Source organism: Idiotropiscis lumnitzeri, chromosome 2, assembly GCF_059441095.1.
Source record: "Idiotropiscis lumnitzeri isolate Australia: NSW breed Sydney's pygmy pipehorse chromosome 2, RoL_Ilum_1.0, whole genome shotgun sequence".
Lineage (NCBI taxonomy): Eukaryota > Metazoa > Chordata > Actinopteri > Syngnathiformes > Syngnathidae > Idiotropiscis > Idiotropiscis lumnitzeri.
This window is the reverse complement of record NC_142392.1, coordinates 19,531,697-19,547,515: the sequence shown is the minus strand read 5'-3', so window position 1 is coordinate 19,547,515 and position 15,819 is coordinate 19,531,697. Positions and strand designations below refer to the sequence as shown.

The following is a 15,819-nucleotide window of genomic DNA, read 5'->3' as shown; positions in this document are numbered from 1 at the left end:
AAAACCCTCCACATTTCTCTCATTTTGTAAGGCAACTTAGAAACTATGACCTTGAGATTTGTGGGATTATCGAGTTCGTCAAGATGATTAATATCCTGCATTGCATTGTTACAGCCAGTTAGAAATAAAGAGTAACTATGCAAAGCTTTGGCATCATCTGCTTTCACCTGAGGCCAGTTAACAACCTTGTTCAGGTAAGCTGTTGCAATTTTGATCTAGTTGCCATAATGATAGTATAAGAGTTTCATTGCTTCGTTATAGCCTTTTTGAGGGCTCATCTGTTGGCAACTTCGAACTAGGTCTCTAGGTTCATCTTTTGTGAATTGTTCAAGAAAATAAATCTTGTCACTATCATTATCGACCTTGCTGACAATTGTATGGTCGAAAGCTCTTAGGAAGGACTTGAAATCTAACATACAAATGGCAAAAAACAAATATTTGCAATCATTATCCATAAAAATATAAACATTTGTGAAATGGCGCTAACACATAGATACAACGCACCGTCTCATTGGGCGCTAACAGAACCGAGCAACAGAGCAGTCGCACTAGCTGCTCAGTCGCACTAGCGTGTTTTTAAAATGGCAGCGGGAGTTCAGTGGTATTTTATTTTAGCTTTTAACAACGTGCTGAAGTTGTCTTCATCCAAAAATGCACCAAGTCCTTGTCTTCTGTATCCAAGATAAACAGCTGGACACGTTCTCCACCAAACACGAGAGTCATTATCAGTCTGCCTCGCCGTCTCGCTGCCGCGCAACCCCTCAGATGGGATGCCGACACAATGCCGGTGTGAGCAAGTCACTAATCAACAAATGATGTGCGGTCACGGTGTCATGATTTGTATTTGTTATTTTTGGTTTAGTAGTTGGTTTCATGTTTTGGCCTTGTTCATGTGTCTTGTCTCGTCTTGTCTATTGTGTCCACCTGTGCTCGTTTACCCAATCCCTAGTGTCAACCAATCCGGTCCTTCCAACCCTCCATGTCTTGTCCAGGTGCTCCTCGTTGTCTCGTCAATTTGTGTGTATTTAGTTCCCTGGTTGCTTTCAGTTCTTGTTGGTTCATTGTCATTTTAAGTGTCGCTTGTCCCTGTCGCTTGTCCCGGTTGCCTGTGCCTGTTGCCAGTTCCTGTCGCCTCTCCCTGTCGTTGGTTTCCTGTCGTTAAGTTTTTCCAAGTTCCTTGTTTGCCTTAGTTTTCTGTTTAATAAATGCCCTTTAAGTTACCCCTGCCTGGCTTCCCTGCGTTTGGGTCCTCACCTTCCTCAACCTTGACAGAATGAACCAACCAATACTGGACCCAGCAGGAAGCTCACGGCGACGAGTTCGCCGTCGCCGCCCAAGCTGGTACCCCCCTCAGCCTGCCGACCAACCCCGCTCCCTTCACGTAGGTTCCTTTTTTCGTTCTATGTCTGTTTTTCCCCCTTCGTTCCACGATCACGATAATGACTACCCACCTGTCGAACCTCCCCACCTTATCGATTCTGATTTTGAAGATGATTTTGAACACCCTGCTATTTCACCCCCTCACGTTTTAGTTGACTCGGATCATGAGTATGATTTTGAATATATATACAACCTTTTAGATGCCCAGCGCGACCCGGTTTCTGTTAGGTCCAGTCACTTTCCTCCCCCCGAACAATTTCTGTCCCCTTTTTCTTTTGACCCTTTTGAGACCACCTCCCACGTTACCTCGCGTCGTTCACCTCGCCCTAAATCACGAAAGTCACGTAAATCACGGCCACGTCGTTCACCTCGTCCACTGTCGGTTTCCGCACCTTGTCACGTCCCCCTTGCGTCTCATAGCTCACGTTCACCAGCCCCTGTAGTCCCGGTCCCTCGTGTCCTTCGCGTCTCCCGTTCCCCTGAATCCCTATGGCGGCAGGCTGATAGGGATCAGGTCCCCGACCCAGCTCCTCACGAGCTGCAGCCTCCAGTGCCGGCCCCTCGCCAGCTGCAGCGTCCCGTCCCGGCTCCTCGCCAGCTGCAGCGTCCCGTCCCGGCTCCTCGCCAGCTGCAGCGTCCCGTCCCGGCTCCTCGCCAGCTGCAGCGTCCCGTCCCGGCTCCTCGCCAGCTGCAGCGTCCCGTCCCGGCTCCTCGCCAGCTGCAGCGTCCCGTCCCGGCTCCGCGCCAGCTGCAGCGTCCCGTCCCGGCTCCTCGCCAGCTGCAGCGTCCCGTCCCGGCTCCTCGCCAGCTGCAGCGTCCCCTCCCGGCTCCTCGCCAGCTGCAGCGTCCCCTCCCGGCTCCTCGCCAGCTGCAGCGTCCCGTCCCGGCTCCTCGCCAGCTGCAGCGTCCCGTCCCGGCTCCTCACCAGCTGCAGCAACTCACGCAGCCTCCAGAGTCCCACTCGGGCTCACCGCCAGCTGCTGAACCCTGTTCCGGCTCCTCCCCAGCTGCTGAGCCTCGTCCCGGCTCCTCGACAGCTGCTGAGCCCCGTTCCGGCTCCCCGCCAGCTGCTGAGCCCCGTTCCGGCTCTCCGCCACCAGTCCCTGTTCCGGCGGAGCATGCCCTGCGTCCGCCACAAGTCCCTGTTCCGGCGGAGCACGTCGTGCGTCCGCCACAAGTCCCTGTTCCGGCGGAGCACGTCGTGCGTCCGCCACAAGTCCCTGTTCCGGCGGAGCACGTCGTGCGTCCGCCACAAGTCCCTGTTCCGGCGGAGCACGTCGTGCGTCCGCCACAAGTCCCTGTTCCGGCGGAGCACGTCGTGCGTCCGCCACAAGTCCCTGTTCCGGCGGAGCACGTCGTGCGTCCGCCACAAGTCCCTGTTCCGGCGGAGCACGCCACGCGTCCGCCACAAGTCCCTGTTCCGGCGGCGCACGCCACGCGTCCGCCACAAGTCCCTGTTCTGGCGGAGCACGCCCTGCGTCCGCCACAAGTCCCTGTTCCGGCGGAGCACGTCGTGCGTCCGCCACAAGTCCCTGTTCCGGCGGAGCACGTCGTGCGTCCGCCACAAGTCCCTGTTCCGGCGGAGCACGTCCTGCGTCCGCCACAAGTCCCTGTTCCGGCGGAGCACGTTCTGCGTCCGCCACCAGTCCCTGTCCCCGCTGCGCCCGGCCCGCCGCCGCTCCAAGTCCCGGCCTCTGGTGCGCCCGGCCCGCCGCCGCTCCAAATTCCTGCCTCGGCGGTGCTCGACGATCCGCCGTCGCCCCAAGCTCCTTTTTCGGCGGGACTCGACGATCCGCCGGCGCTCCAGTTTCCTGCCTGGGCGGTGGATGACGACCCGCCGTCGCTTCTCGTCTCTGCCACAGCGGCGCCCGACGAAGCGCCGCCGCTCCCGGTGCCTGTCTCGGCGGGGTTCGACGACCAGCCGCCGCTCCACGTTCCAGTCTCGGCGGCGTTCGACGACCGGCCGCCGCTCCACGTTCCTGTCTCGGCGGGGTTCGACGACCGGCCGCCGCTCCACGTTCCTGTCTCGGCGGGGTTCGACGACCGGCCGCCGTTCCACGTTCCTGTCTCTGCGGGGTTCGACGACCAGCCGCCGTTCCACGTTCCTGTCTCGGCGGGGTTCGACGACCGGCCGCCGCTCCACGTTCCAGTCTCGGCGGCGTTCGACGACCGGCCGCCGCTCCATGTTCCTGTCTCGGCGGGGTTCGACGACCAGCCGCCGCTCCACGTTCCATTCTCGGCGGCGTTTGACGACCGGCCGCCGCTCCACGTTCCTGTCTCGGCGGGGCTCGACGACCAGCCGCCGCTCCAAGTGCCTGCCTCGGCTGCGCCCGCCCCGTCGCTGCTCCAAGCTCCGGTCTCTGCTGCATCCGGCGTCCCCCCGCCGCGTCTCGTCTCAGCCTCGTCAGCGGACTCCATGCGGCGTTCGGGTCATCCCGGACGTCCGCCTGAATGGCCGCCCTTGGATTTATGCGTCTGTCCTCCCGGACGCCCGCCTGAATGGCCACGGCTAGACTCCCTGGTCTGGTTTCCCGGACGGCCGCCTGAAGGGCCACGGCTGGACTCGCTGGTCTGGCCTCCCGGACGCCCGCCTGACCAGCCTTGATTGCGGACTGTGGTCCCGCCTCCTGGCCCCCTTCCGCCCACCCTGATTTTGGACAATTTTCTTTTGTTTGTGTTTGGGACGTCTGGGATCCGTCCCTTAAAGGGGGGGTACTGTCATGATTTGTATTTGTTATTTTTGGTTTAGTAGTTGGTTTCATGTTTTGGCCTTGTTCATGTGTCTTGTCTCGTCTTGTCTATTGTGTCCACCTGTGCTCGTTTACCCAATCCCTAGTGTCAACCAATCCGGTCCTTCCAACCCTCCATGTCTTGTCCAGGTGCTCCTCGTTGTCTCGTCAATTTGTGTGTATTTAGTTCCCTGGTTGCTTTCAGTTCTTGTTGGTTCATTGTCATTTTAAGTGTCGCTTGTCCCTGTCGCTTGTCCCGGTTGCCTGTGCCTGTTGCCAGTTCCTGTCGCCTCTCCCTGTCGTTGGTTTCCTGTCGTTAAGTTTTTCCAAGTTCCTTGTTTGCCTTAGTTTTCTGTTTAATAAATGCCCTTTAAGTTACCCCTGCCTGGCTTCCCTGCGTTTGGGTCCTCACCTTCCTCAACCTTGACACACGGAGTTACATCAAAACTAAAACTATCACCCCAAATCAACTGAATAGCATAATAGTGTAGGCCCAGCAAAATTACACCTCCCAGATTACCATACACTAGCTTAGTTAACATGCATGCACACTAAAACAGAGGATAGCACGGTTAGCGTGGCTAGCTGTTTTTAAAAAGGCAACAGGAGCAAAACTGAGTTTGGTTGTATTTTATTTAACAATTTACTCACATTAATATTGATCAGTCATCCACAAATCCTTCAAAATCAGATTCTTCCGTATCAGATACAAACAGTTGGGCAAGTTCTCCCACAAACACGCCAGGTTCCCTCTCGTCATTGTCCAATTCTGTGTCACTGCTGAGCGGCTCCTCGGATGTAATGCCGGCTTTCGCGAAAGCTCTTACAATAGAGCTAGCAGACACGTTCGTCCAAGCAGCTACAATCCACTCGCAAATTGTGGCATAACTTGCTCTTCGCTGTCTCCCAGCCTTTGTGAAGCTGTGTTCGCACTCCGCCATCCATCGCTCCCACACAGCACGCAACTTCACTTTGAACGCCCTGTTTATACTAATGTCGAGTGGTTGGAGTTCCTTTGACAAGCCTCCCGGGATGATGGCAAGCTCTGAGTTCATATGCGTGACTTGGTTTTTCACAGCGGCTGTCAGATGGGCACGCATGGAGTCACAGACCAACAGCGACGGTGACGCATGGAAAAAAACAACGGGTCTCTTTACGTACACCTCACTCAGCCCCTCTCTCATTTTGTCCTCGTCCATCCAGCCCTTTTGATTGGCCTTGATGATAACGCCGGCAGGAAACTTCTCTTTAGGCAGCGTCTTCCGCTTAAAAATCACCATAGCTGGTAATTTTTGTCCGTTAGGATGGCAAGCTAGGACAACAGTAAAAGCCGACTTCTCGTGTCTCGTTGTGCGGATTGCTACCGTGCTGACCCCCTTCTTCTCCACAGTGCGGTTCGCCGGGATGTCGAAAGTCAGCGGCACCTCGTCCATGTTGGTGATGTGACTGGGCTGGATACGTTTGTCGGCAATCTTTTTGCTGCAGTAAGAGCGGAAGGCGACCATCTTCTCCTTGTAATCCTCTGGGAGTTGCTGTGCGACGGTCGTCTTTGCCCGGATGGATAGATGGCGCCGTTTCATAAAACGAAAACACCAAGACGCCCCTCCTTGGAAATGTTCGATGTTCAATTCGCCAGCAAGCATTACTGCCCTCTGTCGAATGGTGATGGTAGATACGCTTCTCCCAGCTGTTCTGTGAGCAGCAATCCATTGCTCGAGCTGGTCTTCCAACACGGGCCACCTTGCCTTGCTTCCACGAAAACTCAGTGTAGTTTTCTTGACTTGGCGGAGTCTGTCTTCCTGCTTCCTCCACTTGCGAACCATGGATTCGTTTATTTTTAATTCCCTCGCAGCTGCTCGATTCCCATGAACATTTGCGTAGCTGATAGCTTGCAGCTTGAACTGTGCTTCGTAAGAGTGTCTCTTCATTGATGCCATTTTTGCTGATTAATTGCCTGAGCAACGTGTTGCACCTGGTATATATAGGGGCATTGGGGCTGCTTTGCACTGGGGGGTGCCTTTGCATTGTCATTCACGCCCATCTCCCCTCTCATACCCGCCTGTTGTCGTTCACGCCGATCGTTCCCCTGTCACGCCCCCTGCTGTCGTTAGCCACGCCCGCCTTCTCTCTCTATATAAGCGGTGTGCATGCAGTAAATGTTTGCAGTCAGCCCAGCGGTGCACTTGGTCCACATAATGGGCGCTCCACCTCAAAAGGCGCCCTGGCTTTCTTGGACGAGTTTCAGGACTTTAAAGTGCGCCTGATGACTGCGAAAATAAGGTAATCCAATGTATAAAAAATATAATATAGCATGAAAAAAAATATTTGGTATATTTGACAAAATTATACGTTTTTTCCGAAGTGAGATCCTGCTTAGCAACAAACCCCAAACGCTTGATAGAGCTCAATCTAGAAAGTGGTTTTAGCAAGTCAGAAATTTATTCAGAAAGTGAAATATTAAATGTATGTGAGGGCATATTTGAAGAGTTTGAGTTATGTTCAATGAACCATACATATATGAGCCAGCCAAACACAGCGAGAAAACCAGCACTGATTCCAGTCGCCATCAAGTTGCCAACTCCTGACATTCCAAAACCTTTGAGAGAAACAGACTATTTGCGTTTCTCTTTCTGGTTCTTTTTATAGTTCAACTTCTAGTTCTGTTTTTCACCTTTTCACACAGCGTAATGAAGGCCAGTTGATCAAGTGGAACAAGTGATTTTATTGATGATTGTGGAAGGCACCGATTTCATAAGCACCGTTTCTTCTCACACCTTTTCCATTAAGTACGATTAAAAAGACAACTGAAAAGCATAATGTTAACAAATGTTGTTCCAGGCAAAGGCAATTAATTTCATTTACATGTTTGATGTAAACACACAAAAAACTCATCATCACTCAGACACAATGGTTCTTCTGACACTGATCACATTGGCTTAATGTCAATAAAAAAGCTTTGCAAAATTCAATATAACATATTTGATTCAAAATCACATTTACATCTTACCACAAAGAGTCAGTTCCTTCAGTTTTTTGTTGTCTTTTTTTAAGCTTCAAGGATCGCTGCAATTCTCACCAGCACAATTGTGACTCTCAGCACCATTTTTAGAAAAGAATTTTTTAGCACAAACCCTGCAACTGAATGGCTTGTCTCCAGTGTGTGTTCTTGTGTGGCTCGTTAAATACCACTTACGATAGAAACTCTTTCCACAAACTGAGCAGGAAAAGGGTTTTTCGCCACCGTGCGTTCTTGCGTGCCTTGTTAAAGTTGATTTTTGAGTGAAACCTTTCCTACAAACTGAGCAGGAAAAAGGTTTTTCTCCACTATGGGTTCTTGCGTGTTCTGTTAAATGTGCCTTTTGAGAGAAGCATTTTCCACAAACTGAGCAAGAAAAAGGTTTTTCTCCACTGTGCGTTCTTGTGTGGATTGTTATCTCAAACTTTCGAGAGAAGCTTTTGCCACAAACTGAGCAAGAAAAAGGTTTTTCTCCAGTGTGCGTTCTTGTGTGCCTTACTAAATGAGACTTTCGAGAGAAGCATTTGCCACAAACTGAGCATGAAAAGGGTTTTTCTCCACTGTGTGTTCTTGTGTGCCTTACTAGAGACTTTTGTGATGAAGCATTTACCGCAAATTGAGCAGGAAAGAGGTTTTTCTCTACTGCGTGTTCTTGTGTGGATTGTTACATCAAACTTTCGAGAGAAGCTTTTGCCACAAACTGAGCATGAAAAGGGTTTTTCTCCACTGTGTGTTCTTGTGTGCCTTACTAAATGAGACTTTTGAGTGAAGCATTTACCGCAAATTGAGCATGAAAAAGTTTTTTCTCCACTATGTGTTCTTGTGTGCCGTTTTAAAGACAACTTTGAAGTTGATGATTTCCCACACTGAGAACATACCCAATTGTCAGTGTGACATGCCCTTTCACCTTTGCCATGCCCATCATCATCATTAGTATCATCATCATCGTCAAGAGCATCTGATAATGTGTCCTCACTATGTGCTTGTGATGGCCCCCAGTGGTCTTCATCACCTTCTGTTGTCACGTGATGACTTGAGCTGCTGCTTGTCGGCTCCGGCCCTCTGTTGTCCTCACTCTCATCCTTGTTTTCATCTTCAGTCTTTATAGGGACAACGTTCACTGGTGACTTGTTGATCTCCTCCTCCTCCTCCTTTTTGATGTGAGTCAAGTCTGGCTCCTCTTTCACGGAACGGAGATTGTATTCACTGACGTCTGCAGGACACAAAAAGACAAATTTGGTTTGGTCAAGTCAAAGCTCAGGCGGCAACTTTGTCTTATATTGTTTCTACCTGACTACCTTGACTTGTGCCTGCCGCATACGGAGCAATGCGTGCGACCCCGATTTGGACCGGACCATGGGGACATTTCACAAAATTACGTCAGACGCAGTAAACCTCCCTTTCCTAGCAGCACAACAGTGATAAAAGAAGCATTTAAAAAGGAAGCACGCTGCGGCTAATGCCCGATTTCATTCCTGACATGGTCACAGACGTTTCCGGAAGCGAGCTGAAGTTAGCACACACAGGCTATTGTGTGCGTCTGATGGAACACCTGTTGTGGGACCCTAACATATTGATGGGGGCCATCGCAACATGTCATTAATAGAATAGAAATCCTTTTCGAGAAATATGTTTACAAGTATTTCTTTTTGCATTTCGAGATAGTTTCATCGTGGGTACTTTTTGCTTCCATTATAATCTGGATACTGTGGTAAATTTCCGCTGTTGATGTGCGGGTCTGGCTCAGCTCCCCTCCGGACAGGTCGCCAGGCAAGGTTGGCTTGGTGATGGAAAAAACTTCTGACACACACCGGTGGTTGGAAGAAGATTTTATTGATCTCAGCTGATGTCAGAAGTTCCCAAAAGAAAAAAGGTGTCCCCTTCTCGCGCCTTCCCTTCTTATAGGGAAGGCAAACAAAGGACATGAATATCTAATTTTCCCTTATTGCATATGCATTTTATCCAGCTGTCTCTTAGCTGACTCCTCAAACTGCCCCCATGGCTGCGGGGCACAGACTCCGCGAAGGTGCGACTTCCCGGCGCCAGACCCCTCTTTTGTAAACCCCCTCCCTGGGACGCAGATAACCCCTGTTCTGCTTCCTGACCCCCCGTAAATAAAGTTAAAGTCTCGTGCCTCTCAGGGCGGCAATCTACGTGTCAAAGGGGGAGTCAGGAAGCCCTGAGGGAGTTCAAAGCAACAGTTGTCATGGCCATAAAATAAGTTGTCTATGTCAGACCTTGTGAAAATACACTACAATACCAAAAAGAATTAAAGGGGCCCTGGCATCATAGTCACTATTTATTGCATGATTTACGTTTGTTTTTTGTTTTTTTCCCCAAAATGACTTTTAGCCTGCTAGTACGTTCCAACATTCCCCTTTTTACTAAAATTTCTCTTTCTAAATACAATTTAAAACAAAATTACGTTTGAAGAGACAAAATCCCTACACATAAGCATTAAGCAACAACACTTTCACTCTGACTTTCATGTTGACATATTTGAATTATGACTGTATACAGTGAACCCCCGGTTATCGCGGTTAATGGGGACCGAGACCACCCGCGAAAACTGAAAATCCGCGAAGTAGTGTCGCACCTTCAAAAAAAAAAAAACACTGTATATAAATACTTCTATATCTATATATAAATATATATATATATATATATATATAAATATATATAGGTGCGAAGTAGCAGCACACCTTCCAAAATGCTTAAAAAAAAAAAATATATATATATATATATATATATATATATACACACACTGGTAGCGAGAGAGAGAGTGAAATTCATGTTATAACAAAAAAAATTATTATTAAAACTTATTATTTTTTTATTCCCCAGCCATTATTTTTGTATTTATTCAATTACTTCTTTTTGTATTTATTTAATTACTTCGACTTTTACCTGCTGGTACGCCGTCCGGTGTGCCCTGTGAATGTTATGATCCTCCAGCAGAGCTGGAGGATTGAACAGGACTCTCCAAACGCAGACCCGGGGAAAAAGGTGGTGATACAAAGATATTTATTATAATCACTATATAGTCAGTGTAATCAGCGCGTTTCGCAGCAGCTGACGGCATGGCGCGAGACGATCGCTGGAGGAACGCCCACACAGCTGAAAAAACAAAAACACTCGGCATGACAGGCACAGATCATGACAGTGAAATGATAGGTGGCATTCTTCATTTATTCATTCATAACTGACAGCCTCGCGCTCCGCCGGTGCCCGGGCGGAAGGTGCTCCTCTTCGGCTTACTGTGACGCGAGCATGCCCTCCTCCTCGGGAGCTTCCATTCGGTTAAACTTAGGGCCCGCTTGGCACCGCCCGTGCCCGGGGAAGGTGCTCATCTACGGCTTAACTGCCACGCACGCCGGCCGGAGCTCTGATACGGTCCGAACCGCGCGAAACGTCGCCATCAATTGTGTCCGGGGGAACCTGCTCTTCTTCGTCTACTCTCTTCTTCGTCCACTCTCCTCTTCGGCCCCCCTTGTGCCGCTCGGCGAAACTACAATGTCCCCGATTATTTTTTAGACCCCCGAAGCACTGAACCCGCGAAATGTGAAACGCGAAGTAGCGGGGTTTCACTGTATTTGACAAAATGATAGTTTTTTTCCAAAGTGAGATTCTGCTAAGCAACAAACCCCAAACGCTTGATAGAGCTCAATCTAGAAAGTGGTTTTAGCAAGTCAGAAATTTATTCAGAAAGTGAAATATTAAATGTATGGGAGGGCATATTTGAAGAGTTTGAGTTTTGTTCAATGGACCATACATATACGAGCCAGCCAAACACAGCGAGAAAACCAGCGCTGACTCCAGTCGCCATCAAGTTGCCAACTCCTGACATCCTAAAACCTTTGAGAGAAACTGAGCCGATTTGCGTTTGCCTTTCTGGTTCTTTTTATAGTTCAACTTCTAGTTCAGTTTTTCACCTTTTCACAGCGTAATGAAAGCCAGTTGAGCAAGTGGAAGAAGTGATTTTATTGATGATTGTGGAAGGTAACGATTTCATAAGCAGAGTTTCTTCTCACACCTTTTCCATTAAGTACGATGAAAAAGACAACTGAAAAGCATAACGTTAACAAATGTTGTTACAGGCAAAGGCAATTAATTTTATTTACATCTTGATGTAAAATCACAAAAAAAATCATCATCACTCAAACACAATGGTTCTTCTGGCACTGATCACATTGGCTTAATGTCAATAAAAAAGCTTTGCAAAATTTAATTTAGCATTTTTTATTCAAAATTACATTTACATCTTACCACAAAGAGTCGGTTCCTTCAGGTTTTTTTTGTCCTTTTTTTTAAGCTTCAAGGATCGCTGCTATTCTCGTAGGGCTGGACGATAAACCGAAAATTTACTGTTCCTGAAATTTAATACAATCATTTTGCCCATGTCGGTAAATTCGGTGTTTAAAAAAAAAAGAATAGTCTTTTTAGTCACGTGACTCCACCCAGCTGAACTAGAAAGAAAACTGACGACACGGTCATAGCTGGTGATTCAAATCCCGAAGCGGCTGACACGCGAAGTAACGTTAGTTGAAGTTGTTCCTGTTGTGCTTGTCCCGAAAAGAAATTCGACATCTGTCGTTTGGAAATGTTTTGGGTTCCATAAAGACGATGTTTGAGCAAAAGAACACAAACTACAAAGTGCGTCGTAAACACCTGAAACAGCGCGTCCAACCTTTTATTTTTCACCACCCCCAACACAACCAATGTGTGCTAAAAGTTCAAAGTGAGAAGCAAGGTTGGACAAGTGACAACAGCCCATAACGGAGGCGACACCATACGAGAGTCTCAGAGGTGGACGCGCACATAGCGAAAGATTTAGCTCCTCTAGTTACAGTGGAGCGCACAGGATTTAAACGCCTCATGAAAGTAGCCGACGAGAGGTACGAAAATATTTTGCCGCAAACAGCACTTCCCGATATGGACAACATCGGGACGGGAGCTTAGACATGTCAAGCATTTTGCATCCACATCCGACTTGTGGTCGGGTCGCAGCATGGCTCCCTGTTTGAGCCTGACCGTGCATGACATAGACGACAAGTGGCGACCGCGCACCAGCGTACTTGAGACAGCATTTTCCTGATGAAGCACATGCGTTTATTTGGCACTGGCATTCCATTGACATTTTTTTCCATTCTATTTAGCATTTTGTTTACAGGCGACCAGCTCTTTTGCACATGGCATTATTTATATTGTTTACAAGATACCTTTACACAAATCTAGGCCTTTGCAAATGGAATTACAGCATCTCGGCACAATCTATTTGCAGAAAAAGATTTTGTGAGAGGTACCCTTTTTCTCCTGTTCTTTGTGACATTGTTCAAATCATGCAAAGCAAGCTATTTGGAATGTTTATACAAATGATTTTTGTACTTTTATTTTTCATTGAAACTAATGTGTACCAGTTGGTCAATACAAAAAACAGTTAATATGCACTTCCTGCATTTATTTTGATTTTGGTCCTCAGGGGGAATTTATCGTGCATCGATCATTACCGAGGTAAAATTGCTCAATTTATCGCAATATTGATTTTAGATCATATCGCCCAGCCCTATATTCTCGCCATCACAATAGTGTCTCTCAGCATGCCGTTTACTGCTGAAAATTCCACAACAATCTGGGGTCAGACGTGGGATAGCTGAAGATCCGCTGGTGAAATTCAGGAACGCTGGCGGGTGGCCTCCGGGGTCCAATTCAGACAGCAGCAGCAAAAAACTGCGTGATGCGGATCATCTCCTCCGTGGTGACAAATAAACGCTGACTCCAGTCGCCATCAAGTTGCCAACTCCCGACATTCCAAAAGCTTTGAGAGAAACTGAGCCGATTTGCGTTTGTCTTTCTGGTTCTTTTTATAGTTCAACTTCTAGTTCAGTTTTTCACCTTTTCACAGCGTAATGAAAGCCAGTTGAGCAAGTGGAAGAAGTGATTTTATTGATGATTGTGGAAGGTAACGATTTCATAAGCAGAGTTTCTTCTCACACCTTTTCCATTAAGTACGATGAAAAAGACAACTAAAAAGCATAATGTTAAAAAATGTTATTCCAGGCAAAGGCAATTTATTTTATTGACATGTTTGATGTAAACACCAAAACAAATCATCATCACTCAGACACATTGCTTCTTCTGGCACAGATCACATTGGCTTTATGTCAATAAAAAAGCTTTGCAAAATTCAATAGATCATATTTTATTCAAAATCAAAATTTACATCTTACCACAAAGAGTCAGTTCCTTCAGTTTTTTGTTTTCTTTTTTTTAAGCTTCAAGGATCGCTGCTTTTCTCGCCAGCACAATTGTGACTCTCAGCACCGATTTTAGAAAAGAATTTTTTTAGCACAAACGCTGCAACTGAATGGCTTGTCTCCAGTGTGTGTTCTTGTGTGGCTCGTTAAAAGCGACTTAGATAGAAACTCTTTCCACAAACTGAGCAGGAAAAGGGTTTTTCTGCACTGTGTGTTCTTGTATGATTTGTTAAAGTTGATTTTTGAGTGAAACCTTTCCTACAAACTGAGCAGGAAAATGGTTTTTCTCCACTGTGCTTTCTTGTGTGGCTTGTTAAATGTGTCTTTCGAGAGAAGCTTTTTCCACAAACTGAGCATGAAAAAGGTTTTTCTCCAGTGTGTAATCGTGTATGTTTTTTTAAACTTGCCTTTTGAGAGAAGCATTTTCCACAAACTGAGCATGAAAAAGGTTTTTCTCCAGTGTGTTTTCTTGTGTGTACTGTTAAACTTGCCTTTTGAGAGAAGCATTTTCCACAAACTGAGCATGAAAAAGGTTTTTCTCCAGTGTGTAATCGTGTATGTTTTTTTAAACTTGCCTTTTGAGAGAAGCATTTTCCACAAACTGAGCAGGAAAAAGGTTTTTCTCCACTGTGTGTTCCTGAGTGGATTGTTAAATGAGACCTTCGAGAGAAACCCTTGCCACAAACTGAGCAGGAAAAAGGTTTTTCTCCACTGTGTGTTCCTGAGTGGCTTGTTAAATGAGACCTTCGAGAGAAACCCTTGCCACAAACTGGGCAGGAAAAAGGTTTTTCTCCACTGTGTGTTGTTGCGTGGCTTGTTAAATGTGTCTTTTGAGAGAAGCTTTTTCCACAAACTGAGCATGAAAAAGGTTTTTCTCCAGTGTGTAATCGTGTATGTGTTTTTAAATTTTGCTTAAAAGAAAAGCTTTTGCCACAAACTGAGCAAGAAAAAGGTTTTTCTCCCGTGTGTTTTCTTGTGTGTTCTGTTAAACTTGCCTTTTGAGAGAAGCATTTTCCACAAACTGAGCATGAAAAGGGGTTTTCACCACTGTGTGTTCTTGAGTGAATTATTAAATGAGACCTTCGAGAGAAACTCTTGCCACAAACTGGGCAGGAAAAAGGTTTTTCTCCACTGTGTGTTGTTGCGTGGCTTGTTAAATGTGTCTTTTGAGAGAAGCTTTTTCCACAAACTGAGCATGAAAAAGGTTTTTCTCCAGTGTGTAATCGTGTATGTGTTTTTAAATTTTGCTTAAAAGAAAAGCTTTTGCCACAAACTGAGCAAGAAAAAGGTTTTTCTCCACTGTGTGTTCTTGCGTGGCTTGTTAAATGTGTCTTTTGAGAGAAGCTTTTTCCACAAACTGAGCATGAAAAAGGTTTTTCACCACTGTGTGTTTTTCTGTGCCCTTTTAAAGACAACTTTGAAGATAATGAGTCAGTGTGACATGCCCTTTCACCTTTAGTTTGCTCATTATCATCATCATCATCATCATGAGCATTTGATAATGTGTCCTCATTTTGTGCTTGTGATGGCCCCCGGTGGTCTTCATCACCTTCTGTTGTCACGTAATGACTTGAGCTGCTGCTTGGAGGCTCCGCCCCTCTCTTGTCCTCACTCTCATCCTTGTTTTCATCTTCAGTCTTTATAGGGACAACGTTTAGTGGTGACTTGTTGATCTCCTCCTCCTCCTCCTCCTTTTTGATGTGAGTCAAGTCTGGCTCCTCTTTCACAGAACGGAGATCGTATACACTGACGTCTGCGGGACACAAAAAGACAAATTTGGTTTGGTCAAGTCAAAGTTCAGGCGGCGACTTTGTCTTATATTGTTTCTACCGTGCTACCTTGACTTGTGCCTGCCGCACACGGAGCAATGCGTGGACCCCAACTTGGACCGGACCATGAGGGCATTTCACAAAATTACGTCCTACGATGTAAACCTCCCTTTTGATGCCCGATTTCTTTCCTGACATGGTCACAGACGTTTCTAGGAGCGAGCTGAAGTTAGCACACACAGGCTATCGTGTGCGTCTGATGGAACACCAGTTGTGGGACCCTAACATCAGGGATCGCGGTTAATCGCTTCCCAATTGCCCGGGGCAAGTGAAATTTGGCCACGGGCAAGGTAAAATTATGGGCAACTTGCCCGACCGGGCAAGCATTTTTTAAAGCAGCCAAATATCTTTAATTCCGACGAAAACTGTGACGTGATCTGTTTGTGTGCACTTTATGGTGATGGTTTAACCCAGACACCCCTTATGTTATGGTTTGGTCCATTGGCCTTATCGGGGGCAATGGGCGGGCGCTACGGGGATCAGTTAGTTCAGTGAATGTCGAGTTGAAGTGGACGTCAATAAATCCCGCAGTATTGGAACTCTCTGTAGTCACATCCTCATTTGAAGTTTGAAAAACACAACAAAAACCTACGATATTTCGGCCGAAAATT

The 15,819-nt window shown here is 47.2% G+C and overlaps 1 protein-coding gene and 1 pseudogene across 1 annotated transcript in view; one reads left to right on the top strand and one right to left on the bottom strand.

Moving 5' to 3' along the window:
* LOC148341900 (uncharacterized) overlaps nt 1-15,819 on the top strand; it is a gene marked incomplete at its 5' end in the record, with an annotated part of 49,703 nt that overhangs the window by 14,637 nt on the left and 19,247 nt on the right. The gene's annotated exons all lie outside the window — the stretch shown is intronic.
* The window catches only part of LOC148341901 (uncharacterized), a 30,696-nt pseudogene that overhangs the window by 9,879 nt on the left and 4,998 nt on the right, over nt 1-15,819 (bottom strand).